Source organism: Meleagris gallopavo, chromosome 1 (assembly GCF_000146605.3).
Source record: "Meleagris gallopavo isolate NT-WF06-2002-E0010 breed Aviagen turkey brand Nicholas breeding stock chromosome 1, Turkey_5.1, whole genome shotgun sequence".
NCBI lineage: Eukaryota > Metazoa > Chordata > Aves > Galliformes > Phasianidae > Meleagris > Meleagris gallopavo.
Window position 1 is genome coordinate 179733560 of NC_015011.2, and position 13901 is coordinate 179747460.

Sequence of the window (13901 nt, forward strand, 5' to 3'; positions counted from 1 at the left end):
CCAGGTCCCTCTCTGCAGAGCTCCTCTCCAGCAGCTCATCCCCCAGCCTGTATTGGTGCATGCAATTATTCCTCCCTAGGTGTAAGACCCTACACTTGCTTTTGTTGAACCTCATCTGGTTTCTTACTGCCCAGCTCTCCAGCCTGTCCAGGTCTCACTGAATGGCAGCACAGCCTTCAGGCGTGTCAGCCAATCCTCCCAACTTCGTATCATCAGCAAACTTGCTGAGGGTGGCCACTATCCCCTCATCAAGGTCATTGATGAAGATGTTGAACAAGACCGGACCCAGCACAGACCCCTGGCGGACACCACTGGTTACAGGTCTCCAGCCAGACTCTGCACCACCAACGACGACCCTCTGCGCTCTGCCAGTCAGCCAGTTCTCAACCCACCTCACTGTCCACTCATCTATCCCACACTTCCTCAGCTTTGTTATAAGGATAACATTTCATTAATCCTCAGGACATTGGCATTGTTCCTCATGTCATAGCTCAGGTCAAGATATTTTTTAGCTAGTAATGTCTCTGGAAAGAACATACGTATTATCAGCTCCTAAAGTAGTCTCACAGCTGTTTGTTTCTTGTTACCTTCATCTTTCTTGGAGAATCATATTGGCTTGGTGAGTGTTTCAAGAAGGTTCTAGTACCCTGATTTTAAGATCCTATGGGATAGTGTGTTCAGAAATTGCTTTTCACTCAAGCTAGGCTGCAGGGAAAACAGACAGTCAACAATTTCATTCAAAAAATAACAGAATACAACATTCATTTACAACATCAAAAATGATCAACATGGTTCTAAAGGCTTATAAGATTTACTTGTCAAAAAGAACTTTTATATATATATTTATATATATATATACACAAAATATCTCTTCTTGATCCCTCGATGAAATGCATAAAACATTTATCTCCTTCCCAGCATAATTCAGGAGAGAAGCTGGAGACATATATTAGCCTACACAGCTAATGTATTTTTACTTTTTTCTTTTTTTTCACAACTACTCTCTGCATTCAGTTTTTGTAGGAGATAAGCTAGCGAAGATGCTTTGTTTTGGACTCTCATTAATGCTTAAGGTCTGTTCAGGGATTCATTACTGCTTAAACTCCATCCTCATACTTTCTGCCTTCCAGCAACAAATGATTCTTAGGGAGACAGTTTCAATCTTCTACTTCTGAACTTCACCTCTTTGGACTGTAACTGTTAATGTTATAAAAGCCGTTCAGTTGTTTTTTTTCTGCTTGACTGAACTACCAATATCTTGTATATTATGACTGAAATAAGGCAATAGGGGCCTTTCACAATGAGGTTGTTATAGACACTTTCTAAGAAGATACTGAATTTGCTTTAGTTCTTTATGATAGGCCAACTATTAGGTCTTCAATCTCCACAGCAAACTCCAAAACCAGGATTTAAACGTATGAAGCAAGGGCTTGGTAGATTTGAACAAGGAGGAGCTGACTGAGTTTCTGTCATTACTATGGCAGTGCTTCCAATGGAAATGCTAAATTCCTTTACAAAGAAATGGAAGGGTCCCAGATGCTGAGCATATCTCAGGAGGTTATGATTCAGTGCCTTGAGCATGTGGCTAGAAGTGAGAGAATTCTTCAGTAGGTGAAGAATTCTAGGTAATCCCTGCTAAAGCAGTTACACCACAATAGGTCACACACACACGTGTACAGACAGGTCTTAAATATTTGCATAGAAGGAGACTCCACAACATCCCTGGGCAACCTGTTCCAGTGCTTCATCACCCTTACCATAAAAAAGTTCTCCAGTTAGTAGGGAACTTCCTGTGTTCAACTTTCAGGCCATTACTCCTTGTCCTATTGCTACACATTAAATCTAATTTATGTGACCAGAAGAAGTAATCTTGCAGATTCAAAACAATAGATTCAAAATATATGGGCCTTGTTGCCAACAGGTTGCATAGACTTCTTATCAAAGATTGTTGAACCATATTACTGAACTGTTAGAGAGTACAGCAAGCTCTTAAAATGAAGGATCACAGCAATTTTGGAGGTCTTAATTACAGTGAGAAAATAGGGAGAAAAGTCTAAATGAGGGAAAGAGCACACAACTTAATTTCATCTGAGGATATCATTCTAGAATGACAAATTTAAAAATGTACATATATATTTTAGGTTTATAATTAAAGAAGATAAAGACACTTTATGTGGCTTATTTGGCATATATCTGTTTCAAGATGAAAATCAGATTCAAATTTCAAAACTGTCAACTCCAGAGGGTAAGGATTTTTAATAACTTCTGACTCATATGTACCAACATGCTAGGGATCTTTCTGCTACCTTTTGTTGTTCAATGTAACAAAGAATAGATAGATAGATAGATAGATAGATAGATAGATAGATAGATAGATAGATAAATAGCCAGCCACAAAAACTAATAATAAGAAAAAAACCTCTCAGACATTCAGGAATAGCTTCTATTAATCTTGTTAAAGTTTTATGTAAGTTTTAAAATTAATGACAGTCAAATTGGAAATGACTGGTGATTTTTTGGTGTCTCTATTTTTAGATATTCACATTGCAAAAAAAGAAAAAACTTTAGGGGATATGAAAATGCTGAATACCTGCTTCCAATAGCCTTCTATGTAAAATGTACCCACTGAGAAGCCCAAGATGCTCTAACAGAATTTTTGCAAAAAGTACTTTTGTATAGATTACATTCAAACAATTCACCAAACCTCAGTCAAAATGTATTTATTAATACTTCATTCATCCTGTTGTGTCTGGTTATTTCTGCTGGTTGCAAGCAACTGAATATTTGTTACTCTGGTGTTTGCGTTCTCCAAGTTATAATAATGCTCTTCTGAAGCAGCTTCAGTGGACTAGATATTAAGCTGCATTTTCTCCTGGAGGAAATCAGTTCAACATTTCTGATTTATACCAGAATAAGCCCTAAAATCAGGATATATGATATCTACTACTCTTCCTCTACTTATGGTATCTGTTACTTTATTTACAGAAGAAAAGCAGCTGAGTTTGACACAAGTTGTCTTTGACAAATCTGTTATCTGCTACTCATCTGCTTGTTATCTTCCAGCTACTTAAAAATAATCATATTATATGTCTTTTTTTTTTTCCCTTGGGGGGTTTGAATTTAAGCTGTCTGGTCTTAGAAGAGTGGCAGTTTCACTGTTTTCCACTTTTCTTTATCACACTCATTTACTCAGACTACATAAACAATTTCTCCCAGTATCTGAAGATTAAACTCATAATTCCAGGCTGACTTGAAAGCATCCATATTTGGACATACTTTAATCCACTTTTTCTCTATTTCAAGTAAAAAAATCCATGCTTTTTCTCTTGGTATTTCTTCTGCTCGCTACGATATACTATTGACATTCTTAGTGAAAACTGGCACCACTGAACATCAGACACCATTTACTTTCTTTTGCACTCAGTTCTGAGTGCTGAGTTCTAGTGCTAATCTCCAAATCCCCCACTACATTTACTGCTTTATATTCTACCACCAGATCCATGAAGCTATTGAAAATATTTGTTTGCTTTCAAACTTCCACTTTGTTTATCACCTTCATCTCAGCAAATGCTGGCATGCTCAGCTTACAATAGCTATTAACAGCTGTTAAATCAGGATTTTGTGTAACCAAATTATGGGCTGGATCACAATCTTACAAACTTCAAAAAGAATACATCTCACTTCAGCATCTTTAAGCTCACATGTGGAGAATATCTTAAGATAGGAAAGAGAGTCATGCTGGCAGATATTTTGCCAGCATAATAATAAAGCATAATAGAGCCTTCCATTTGGTATGTGAAATACTTAATTGCAACAGGAGCCAGTGAAACCAAGTAGACATGCATATATTCTTTTTGTCATTGCAGGACTTTCTCATGACTATAAAGTTCTGACTGCAGTCTGACCATCATAGTATCACACCAGCAAAGGGAACTTGCTCTTTCCTGCTGTGTGCCAGAGCTCTCATATGCAGGCAATTACACATCCAAGAATTGTACACCTTGTCTTTACAATAGTGTCATGCTGACCAGACATGCTGACTTGCAGTAGCAGTTGGGAACAGACAGAGTCCCCTACTGGGTAGGCTTAAAATGATGTATAAAGAAAGCTTAGAGCTTTACAAGTTGATCCGGACAGACAGTTGTGAATTATTTATGTGATTAAAACTGTGCACTTGCAAAAAGAATATAAATTACCCAAAATGTGTAAAAGCAAAACTCATTCATTTTATTCAGCTCAGCAGCCTAAAATATATATAAAGAGAAAAAAAAAAAATCTAGCATAGAGAAACTACAAAACATATCTGAAAGCAAGAGATGCTCAGCCCTTCCTCAAACAGCATCCCTCATTAATCTGGGGCAAGGTCTGTCCTAAAAACAGGACCTGTACAAACTTCTAATTGCAAATAAGGTAAATCACAGCTTATGTCCACTGCCTATGATCTATGTCTATGACGTTTTTCTCTTCAGCATCAATCATAGGACCATCTCTGGGAAACTATACGTCTATTTGTGACACTTTCAGGTCCTATGTGCAAGCAAGCCCAGTCTTGTGCTCAAATTGATGTACCAAACAGTTACAGTGTTCAAAAGGACTTTGACATCAAGCACTCATATTCTGCCTTTTCAAATCTCCTCTAACATTATCATCAACTAATAACTGAAAAATCTGTAATTTTTCAGCTCTGTTACTTGCTTACTGTTTTATCCTGCCCTCTCGTCCATCACACTTTTTCACTGAACAGAAAGTTTTTTCACAACACTCTATCTTCATCATCATCTGTGTGTCTATTATCCATGTAAATAAGCCTGATTTCCATTGTGTGGTACTGCACTCCTTGCTGACAGTATATTCAGCAGTATCTCTCTTCTCATGAACGTGCCTCATCTGCTAACAATTCTCCCTTTTGTAGAAGTTATGGGATCAAACCCACCTCACCACCAAATTAGGAAGGGCTAGTTACCCAAAATTTATTATAGGTCCAGCAGGGCATATGAGGGAATGTTTGCATTCTCCCCTCATTTTCTAGGTGAGGCTTGTTTAACTCAGAGAATACAATGCTTACATGAATAAAATGTCCATTTATATTAAGAGTAATTGTACACTCAGTACTATAACATTATTACTGCAACTTGATTTTCAGCTAGCTTACTAACCTAATTGTAATTTATAGACCAAAAGTTCCAAGTTATGTTCCAAAAACACCCATCTCTTTGGTTTTCTCTTATAAAAATGAAGTTAATTTAGGCTTCTGGGCAATAAGGTGACTTTCAGTATCAGCATATTCCTAGTTCATTTACTTATACATTGCATGCTTTTTAGGTTAAGTGTTCTCCTGCTTACTTTTCTGAAAAGGTAACAGTCTCAGCTTGATAACCACATTATGTTCATCCTGCAACATCAAAAATAATTTCTTTGCTTAGAATTCTGCTTTAACACTTCTGGACTGGAGGCTCAGAACTGACAAGTGTAATTAAAGCTCTGCTTTAAAATACTTCTCAGAGCTTATTGGTAGTGAGAAGCACTTTTTCTTCCACCGTGTGAGTGTTCTGACAGCTGTGCTCTGTGAAATCAGGTTAGTTTTCTCTTAACAGGTGCAAAATAAAGATTTCTACTTTTGTTGGAAGTGAAACAAGCAGTGAAAATGCCACTGGGCACCAAACCAAACTGCTGAGAAAGAACATACCACACAATAATTTAGTGTCACACACACACACCCAAAAAGCATTTGTACTGTACTTTCGCTATATCACCGTCTATGATACATGTCCATCCCTGCTGCATTTTTAAGGTTTAGCACACTGTCATAATTTCATAATGTGTATCTTTGATAAAGTAACTGACATGAGGAAAAAGGCATCTGAGGAAAGGACATCCAATACCCTGAACCTACTTTGGGCAACATCAACATATTTGACTAATTACTTGCAAAAAATTTTCATGAATATGGAAGGATAGAAAAAAAGAAGTTACTCACACAAAAATAAGAATTTAAAAAATAGTAACAATGGTATTGAAAATGGAAGTTACAGAACAAAGAGCACTGCTACAGTTCCTTAAGGAATGGTTTTGTGGTTTAATGAGTATTTTCATTAATGATCTTTGACACAATAAGAAGGAATATGCTAATGAAATGTGTCACTGAACCAAATCTCAGAAATATTATCAATACCAAAGAAGATTAAAACAAACACAGAGGAAGCAATGGATGACCTTGAGAGCTTTCAGTACAACTTAAATAAAATTTGGCAATATGAAAGAAAAAAAAGAAAGAAGAAAAGCCAAGGGACTTAACCAAGGATTCCTGATACAGCATCTGTTTAAAATACAAAAGGAGGAAAGAACCAGGGAATTTATAAGTTACAGCATGGCTACAACATGATACGCCTGCCAAAGAGCAAAAAGAATGAAATATTTCAGTAGATCTAATTAAATATTAGGATCATTATACAAAGTCTGTGCTTGCATCACCGCAAGTCCACTGTACTGGACTTAGTTGAAGAGGAGAATTCAGAATTCAGTTTGAATAAGTGAATAGAAGGCTGTGTCATTATGACCATATTTTGTAAACTCAAACCAGAGACAATTTTATTATTATTATTATTATTATTATTATTATTATTATTAAAGTTTGCAGATATGCAAGTCCACTATAAACTTCTGCCGTAGCCAGCCAGAGTAGGAGTGACATAGAATTATGGAACCACAGAATATTCCATGTTGGAAAGGACCAATCAAGTCCAACTCCCAGCTCCACACAGGAACACCTAACATTCAAATCCAACGTCTGAGAACACTGTGCAAATGCTTGTTGAAATCCGTCATCTCAGGGCTGTGCTGATGGCCCTGGGCAGTCTGTTCTGTGCCCATAGCCCTCTGGAGCAAAACCTGTCCATAACTCTCTTCAACCTCCCCTGACATGGCCCTTTGCCATTCCCTCAGCCATGTCACGGTCTCACAGAGCAGAGCTCAGCGCTGCCCTCCGCTCCCTGGGAGGAGCTGCAGCCGCTGTCAGGCCTCCCCTCAGTCTGCTCTGCTCTGGGCTGAGCACACCCAGACACCTCCACTGTTCCTCATGTCTTGCTCTTTGAACATCTAGAAACTGGAATCATATGCCCTGTGAAGTTGGTGGTTGATATGACATCTAGCTAAATCTGAAATTGTATTTCAAAACGTTTCCCTGCTCTTAGCTCCTCTGTGAACAGATAGACTTCATCAGAATGAGTCTGCAGCTCATTGACTCATTGCTAATGTCAGTTGTTGCTTCACTAATCCTACAACTCCAGTTTTGCAGCTCGCTTGTGTGCTGCCCTTTTCCTGGTCATTTAATCTCAGGTTCATTTAGAGGCTTTCAGTCCTGAATGGTAAATAAATACATTCTGCATCTGAAAAGGTGAGTGGAAGAAAGAGGCATTGACCTCTGTCTCATACACCTTTTATAGTACCATTAATTAAAACCTAGAAGACAAGCAAAAGAAGAAAATCTTCCATTTTTTCTTCATCGAATTATATCCTCAACCATTTATAAGAATATTCTTCCAGTTTTCAAGTATTCATACAAAGCTTCTATGCACTAATCTTACAATAGAAATAGAAAAATTATGAGTATTTTGACATTTCTCCAGTTGGTGGTAAATCAGTGAGAGAAAAGAATAAAGAAACTCCTAAGTATGAAGGTTCTGCACAGATACATACCCAATGTTTTGACAAAAAAAGGAATTTTACATGTACTCAGGCAAGATAGGCAAGATAACTCTCATAGCCAAGAACGTTTTATGGAGCATGTCTTTGTTGCAGCTGTTTCCCATTTAAAATCATAAGGACTCTTGCTTGAATGATGCCAGAGCCATGGTAGTATTGCACTCAGGTAAAGATGGTTATTTTTTTTTCCTTGGAGGATGCTGAACTGTTTAAAGAACAAGCACATAAACAAATCGCACCACAGCTCTAGACTCATATTAATAAATCTTGTTTCATAGTTACTGGAAATAATAGGAACCCAGAAGCCAAACAGTAGATTGCATGACAAAGCTAAGGAGTGGTCTCAGGATTTCTCTAGGTTTCATTGTAGGTGCAGGTCCTACTGAAAACTTGCCCACTAGTCAGGCTGTATATCCTCAGGCACATGCTTCAATGTAAACTTGTGCAGAGCCCCAGAGTCAGGGCAAAAACTAGCTAGCATCAGTACAGTTCTCAGAAACCCAACTTGACCCTTCAATAGGAGGAGATGAACAGGCAGCTGTTCTTAACCTTGTTAGATGCTATATAGTGCTAAGTACTCTGTTAAAAAAGAAAGAATGTAAGAGAGAAGGAAAGCCTCACCTTGAATATTGTTTGCAGTTCCGGGTTCTACAATATTAAAAAAAGATCCTAAGGTACTTGAGAGAATCCAGAGTAGAAAAGAGGGCTGGAAGGCATGAACTATGGGGGAAGGCTGAGGAAACTTGGGTTTATTGTCTTGAGAAGAGGAGGTTGAGAGGTGACCTCACTGCTCTCTGCAGCTCCTTGAGGAGGGGAAGCAGAGGGAGGTGCAGCTCCTGGAAACAATAGCAGGATGGGAATGGCACAGAGCTGTGCAAGGGTAAGTTCAGGCTAGGCATTAGGAAATGTTTCAATAGTTAGAGGGTGATCAGACACAAGAACAGGCTTCCTAGAGAGGTGAATGCTGCCCCATGGCTGTCAATGTTCAAGAGGCACTGCCATATGCTTTTTCTTCTGGCTAGCTCTGAAGTGGTTAGGCAGTTGGACAAGATGATCTTTGTAGGTATCTTCCAACTCAATTATTCTGTATATAACAGCAGCTGTGGCAGTGTTTGGGTCTCCCAGAAAACAAGGAGAAAGGAAGGGCAGCAGTCCTGAACTGACAGTGAAAGCAAAAGACATCTGAGATGAGAGTTTACTGGAAAAACAAGCTTGCAAACTGTGGAAAGAAAAAGCCTTACTGAATATAAAGATGTAAAAAGGAGGATGAGTCTTCTTCTCCAGCATTCTCCCTTCCCATGGTATTTGGGGAAAAAATTACTTTCTATTCACATAAACCATTGGCACTTAAAAATACTTGACTGTGGCCAGAGGAAGCCGAGGTAGATGGTAAGCCCACTGGTCAATAGATAAGAAATATTGCAGATAGGACTGGTAATATCACCTGATCTACCATTTGCTGATTCTCAAATGTGTTCTGAACAGTGTCTGTGCCTGCAGAAATTTTCCATTCTGAAAGACTGACTTAAATATTTCAGACTGACTGATTCAATATTTCTGCTGACAATTCCAGACAGAAAAAAAGAATTCATTGTTTCCAAGAGAAAATATATTTTTCTTTGAAAAATTAGATCTGGTGTTCTTTCTCAGATCAACCTGTGATCCCTGTATCTTACTGTAAGTTCTGATGGTGAACTTGATGATGATGATGAACTTGCTGTATGTCTGAATAGGGTCCTTTTTTCCTACCAGAATAGAACTAAGAGAAAGTAAAGGAAAGTTGTCAGCATGACTAAAAGGAAACTACAACCGAGATGGCTAAAAGCAATCTTGGATTGTTTATAAACTGATGCTCCAGCATATGATCTGAAGATGCTAATCCTTTATAGCTGCATTGAGGTATTCTGGAAGGTATTCTTGACTGAACTGAATACTATATAGTGTTAAGCATTTTAACACTAAAACATATCAACCCAAATCAACCAATGAAAATTTTATGCAGCAGATCTTCAACTACAACACTGAGAAATAATCTCCCTTTATAACAGTAATGTAGTAGTGACTTCATATTTCTGAAACCCTATAGATACAACAGCAATTAATGCCGTAGCCAAGATGTTGAGAGAATTAATATTCCTTTATTCACAGATAGATTTGATTACTTCACTGAAGAATGAGATGTATGGGTCAGAAGAAAGCACGGGTTTTTAAAACCCACAGTGTATTTTTAGCTCTGGCATTCTCTAGTTTTCAAGTGCTAGCCTTCACAGCCTTGAAAACATCCTCTTTTGTTGTTGTTGTTGTTCTTGTTGTTTTTCTGTAATAAATATAGAAATAGACAGAGGTTAAAATGTACATAATTTATCTAAAAGCAGTCATCATGTTCCCTCCTCCTTTTGTCTCTGGAGTCATGTCTCCAAAGGCTTATGTAACACTAATAAAAGGGAGAGAAAACCTGGATCTTTTATCAGAAAACGCAACTCTGTATTTATAAAGCACAAAATATGAATCCCTTACCTGGTGGAGCACAGTGGTCTCTGAAGAACAATGCTATCTTTCTTTCTAATACATTTTAAGCATGCATGCATGGGAGAAAAAAAAGAACTGTAAAAACCTTAATCGAGTGCATTTAAATTAACTAAGTAGCAACAAAAGTATTCAGAAGTCTTTTAATTTTCCTTAAAAAATAATTCCTTAAGTTTTCATACATATTTCAAACACTAATAGACAATGAGGTTGAAAATTTACTCCAAATCATTCTTTCTAGGATATTCTTTCCCTACAGCTATTTTCAACACAAACATTTGTATTATAAAAGTGTATACTTTTACTTTTAACACTTTCCTGATGCATAATAAATGCAGTGTGTTTTCAACTTCTACCCGAGTTCTAACATTGTTCTAGGCAGAAAGAGTTTGATTAAAAGAAATAAAATGTTTAAACTAATGTTGGTTGTTGTGTTTATTTGTGGGGGATGCTATGTAATTACAAGACATTCAGTAGACCTGAATGCAGTGTATACTACTTTTATAGTCAGCTAAATTGAACAATTCAGTTCATTAATTAGCTTATGCTTATTAGTACATTTATGGTTCCTAAAAAAGCACTTATTAAATTGTTGAGTGTATATGAAAGAAACTGTTGTGTAAAATTCTAAAAGAAAATTCCCATGCTCAAATGGAAATTTCAGGATTATGCAGACATTTTTAATGGTGCAAATAAGAGAGCAGCAAAATGGGCAGGTACGGTTAATTAGGACCTGGTAGGAAAAGCTCCTGCTAGGAGCCTGGGATTTTTTTTTTTTTTTATGTGAACATAGTTTTTAAAAACATTTCTGTTTGAAGCCTAGCTCAAGAATGAGATTTATTTTCCAATAAATTAAATGAGTTACCAAGGGAGTAAGAGGTAAATAAAGATAACAGGGGCAATTATTACCCAGGAGAAACAACAAAACAAATCGTGAAGAAAGTCATAACAAATGCCAGGTCTTGGAGGCTGAAGTATTTTATCCACTTTAATAAGTTTCATATTTGTGATAAATCTTATAAAACTCTGAACTGTCGACACAAGACAATAGGGCTGTGGAATAGTAGAGAATCAGTAGATTAGCAGAATGACTGAGTTGGAGAAGATAGAAAATTCAGAAAATGAAACCAAGATCAAATTTTTGTTAAATTGTTATTGATGCAATAAGTTAAAATGACAAGATTCAGATGAAATGCTAGTTAATATCTGAAAATTCAAGTACTCCCCAGCTAGGCTCTCCAAAACTTTTGGGCTAAGGTACCCACTGTGTAATGTCTCGGCTAAAGCCCATAACATCAAACAAAAAAAGCCTTCAGGGAGTTAAATTCCTGATAACTACAATGTCAGAAAAAATACATCTGAAAGAAAATAAAATTAAAATATACGTTTACAAAAAAATGCTAAACCATGCAACATTACTGAAGTACCCTTATGAGGAACACGTCCCGCTAGATCTTTGTTTTATTCCATTAGCTGTTACTGGTTTGTTGGCAGCCATACGTACGTCACATAAATCGTCCATATTTCACTAAATCAGGACTGGCACTTAACCTAATTTTGCAAAGTGCTCTAAGATCTAATGACAGAATTCCGAGATAGGAGCTCAGGACTACGGCAAATATGAGATCGTGACATATAAAAATGATTATGTTTTTAATAGAATTACAAAATGTTATTAACACTGAAGCTCTATATTATGTGATAGAAGTGATAAAAATTGTGACAAATTATCTGTTTCATTGTCTTCTATCATAATCATTTTTTTATAAAGTATGCTACAAAAGTCAGTAATCTTTTTCTTAATGTTAAATTTATAAACCTCTAGAAAGATTTTTGTTTTGTTTTGTTTTGTCTTAAGCCAAGAAAATAAACTATATTATGAAAGACTTTGAGGAACTTTGAGATTATGGAGCATAGTAGAACACTTTGAACTGTGAGTAAAGAGGAACTTCAATGCTATTTAAAACTTGAATGCTATTTAAGAGTAGAACAAAGTAACAGCAATGACAAAAATATAATTTGATGGCAGCAAAGTATAATTGGGAAAATGTTAATAATTGCTTTGGTGCTAATTTGAGGATTTGACTGTCACAGTTTTTCACGTGATTTGCTTTACCCAACTATAGTCATGCAAAGCTAAAGTTAAGCAAAATATTCTCAGAATACTTCTTAACTTACAATTATTCTACTAAATAGTGTATTCTCTTTCATTTATTTTGTCATTTTTTTACTAGATAAATCCACTCTAGTGCCAGTCTGGTGTACGTCTAATTTGCTTAATTAATGTTACTGTACTATAGGGATTATATCATCAGAGATTATATAGATAGACACTATCACCAAGCACATAAATCTGGGAGACCTGATGGCAATTCCAACCATTGTATATGGAGGCGATAAAAACAGTAAATATCTTTTCCATCTCTTGTGTGTGTATTTTGTGTGTAATTCTCCCTTCTGAGAGAGCTGAGCTGGACTACTGCCATACTTGCTTCACTTCCTGCACATTGTAGTAGACTCCAGAGTAACGGATCTTGGTGGACCTTGAACAACATTAGCTCTCATGAATCCCTTTACTCTTCGGAATAGCACTGAATTATATCATGATCATCATATGCCTGAACATGCTTATGTTCACATCCTAGAGTTCACAGTCCTTATTCTACTACTCACCTTCTACACTTCCCCAGGGATCTAAAACTCCAGCATGTCATGGTCTCTACAGCAAAGTCTGCCTCTGACCTTCATAGCCATAATTCTTCCTCATCATGTCTGACAGGTCCAGCGCAAAATATACCCTAGTCAGCCCATTCAATAGCTGAGTAAACACTAACGCAACCTCCATAAATCTAGATGTCTGGCATCCCAATATATTGCTTTCCAGAACATGTCAGAGTGTCTAATGTTCCCCATGAGAACCAATGCCACAACCATGAAACTTGTTCCAGTTAAGAAAGGCTTTGTTCATATCCTCTTTCTCATGGCGAGGTGATGGTATCTACTACAAGTATCTGTAGTAGATACACACTGTGGCATTCTCTTTGTTGCCCTCCAACACAAGCTGTTTGTTTTTTTACCCTTACAAGCCCTAACTGTTTGTCTTCTTCACCTAATTTTCCTTAAGAGATCATCCATCTCTCACAGCATTTCTGTTGTACAAAATACACTACCAGTATCCATAATCCCAGTAAAATATTGTGATGATAAATCAGATGGGCCTTTCATAGAACCATAGAATCAAGGATCATCAACTCCCAACCCCCCTGCCACTGGCAGAGCCATCAACCTCCCTATCTAATACTAGACCAGGCTGCTTAGGGCCCCATCCTGGCTTTGAACACCTCCAGTGTTGGGGCGTCCACAGCCTCTCTGGGCAACCTGTTCCAGCACTCACCACTCTCTTGGTAAAGAACTTCCCCCTGATATCCAACCTAAATCTTCCCTCCTTCAACTTATAAACATTTCCCCTTGTCCTGCTGTTTTCTACCCTTCCAAAGAGTTGACTCCCCTCCTATTTATAGGCTCCCTTTAGGTACTGGAGGGCTGAAATGAGGTCTTTAGGTTAGATAAATGCCTTTGATCTTATTAAGTGTATTCAGTATATTATTCCTTCTATGCCCCACTGGAGAAAGGTTTACATGGACTTTCAGAAGTAGACATTACAATGATGGCTC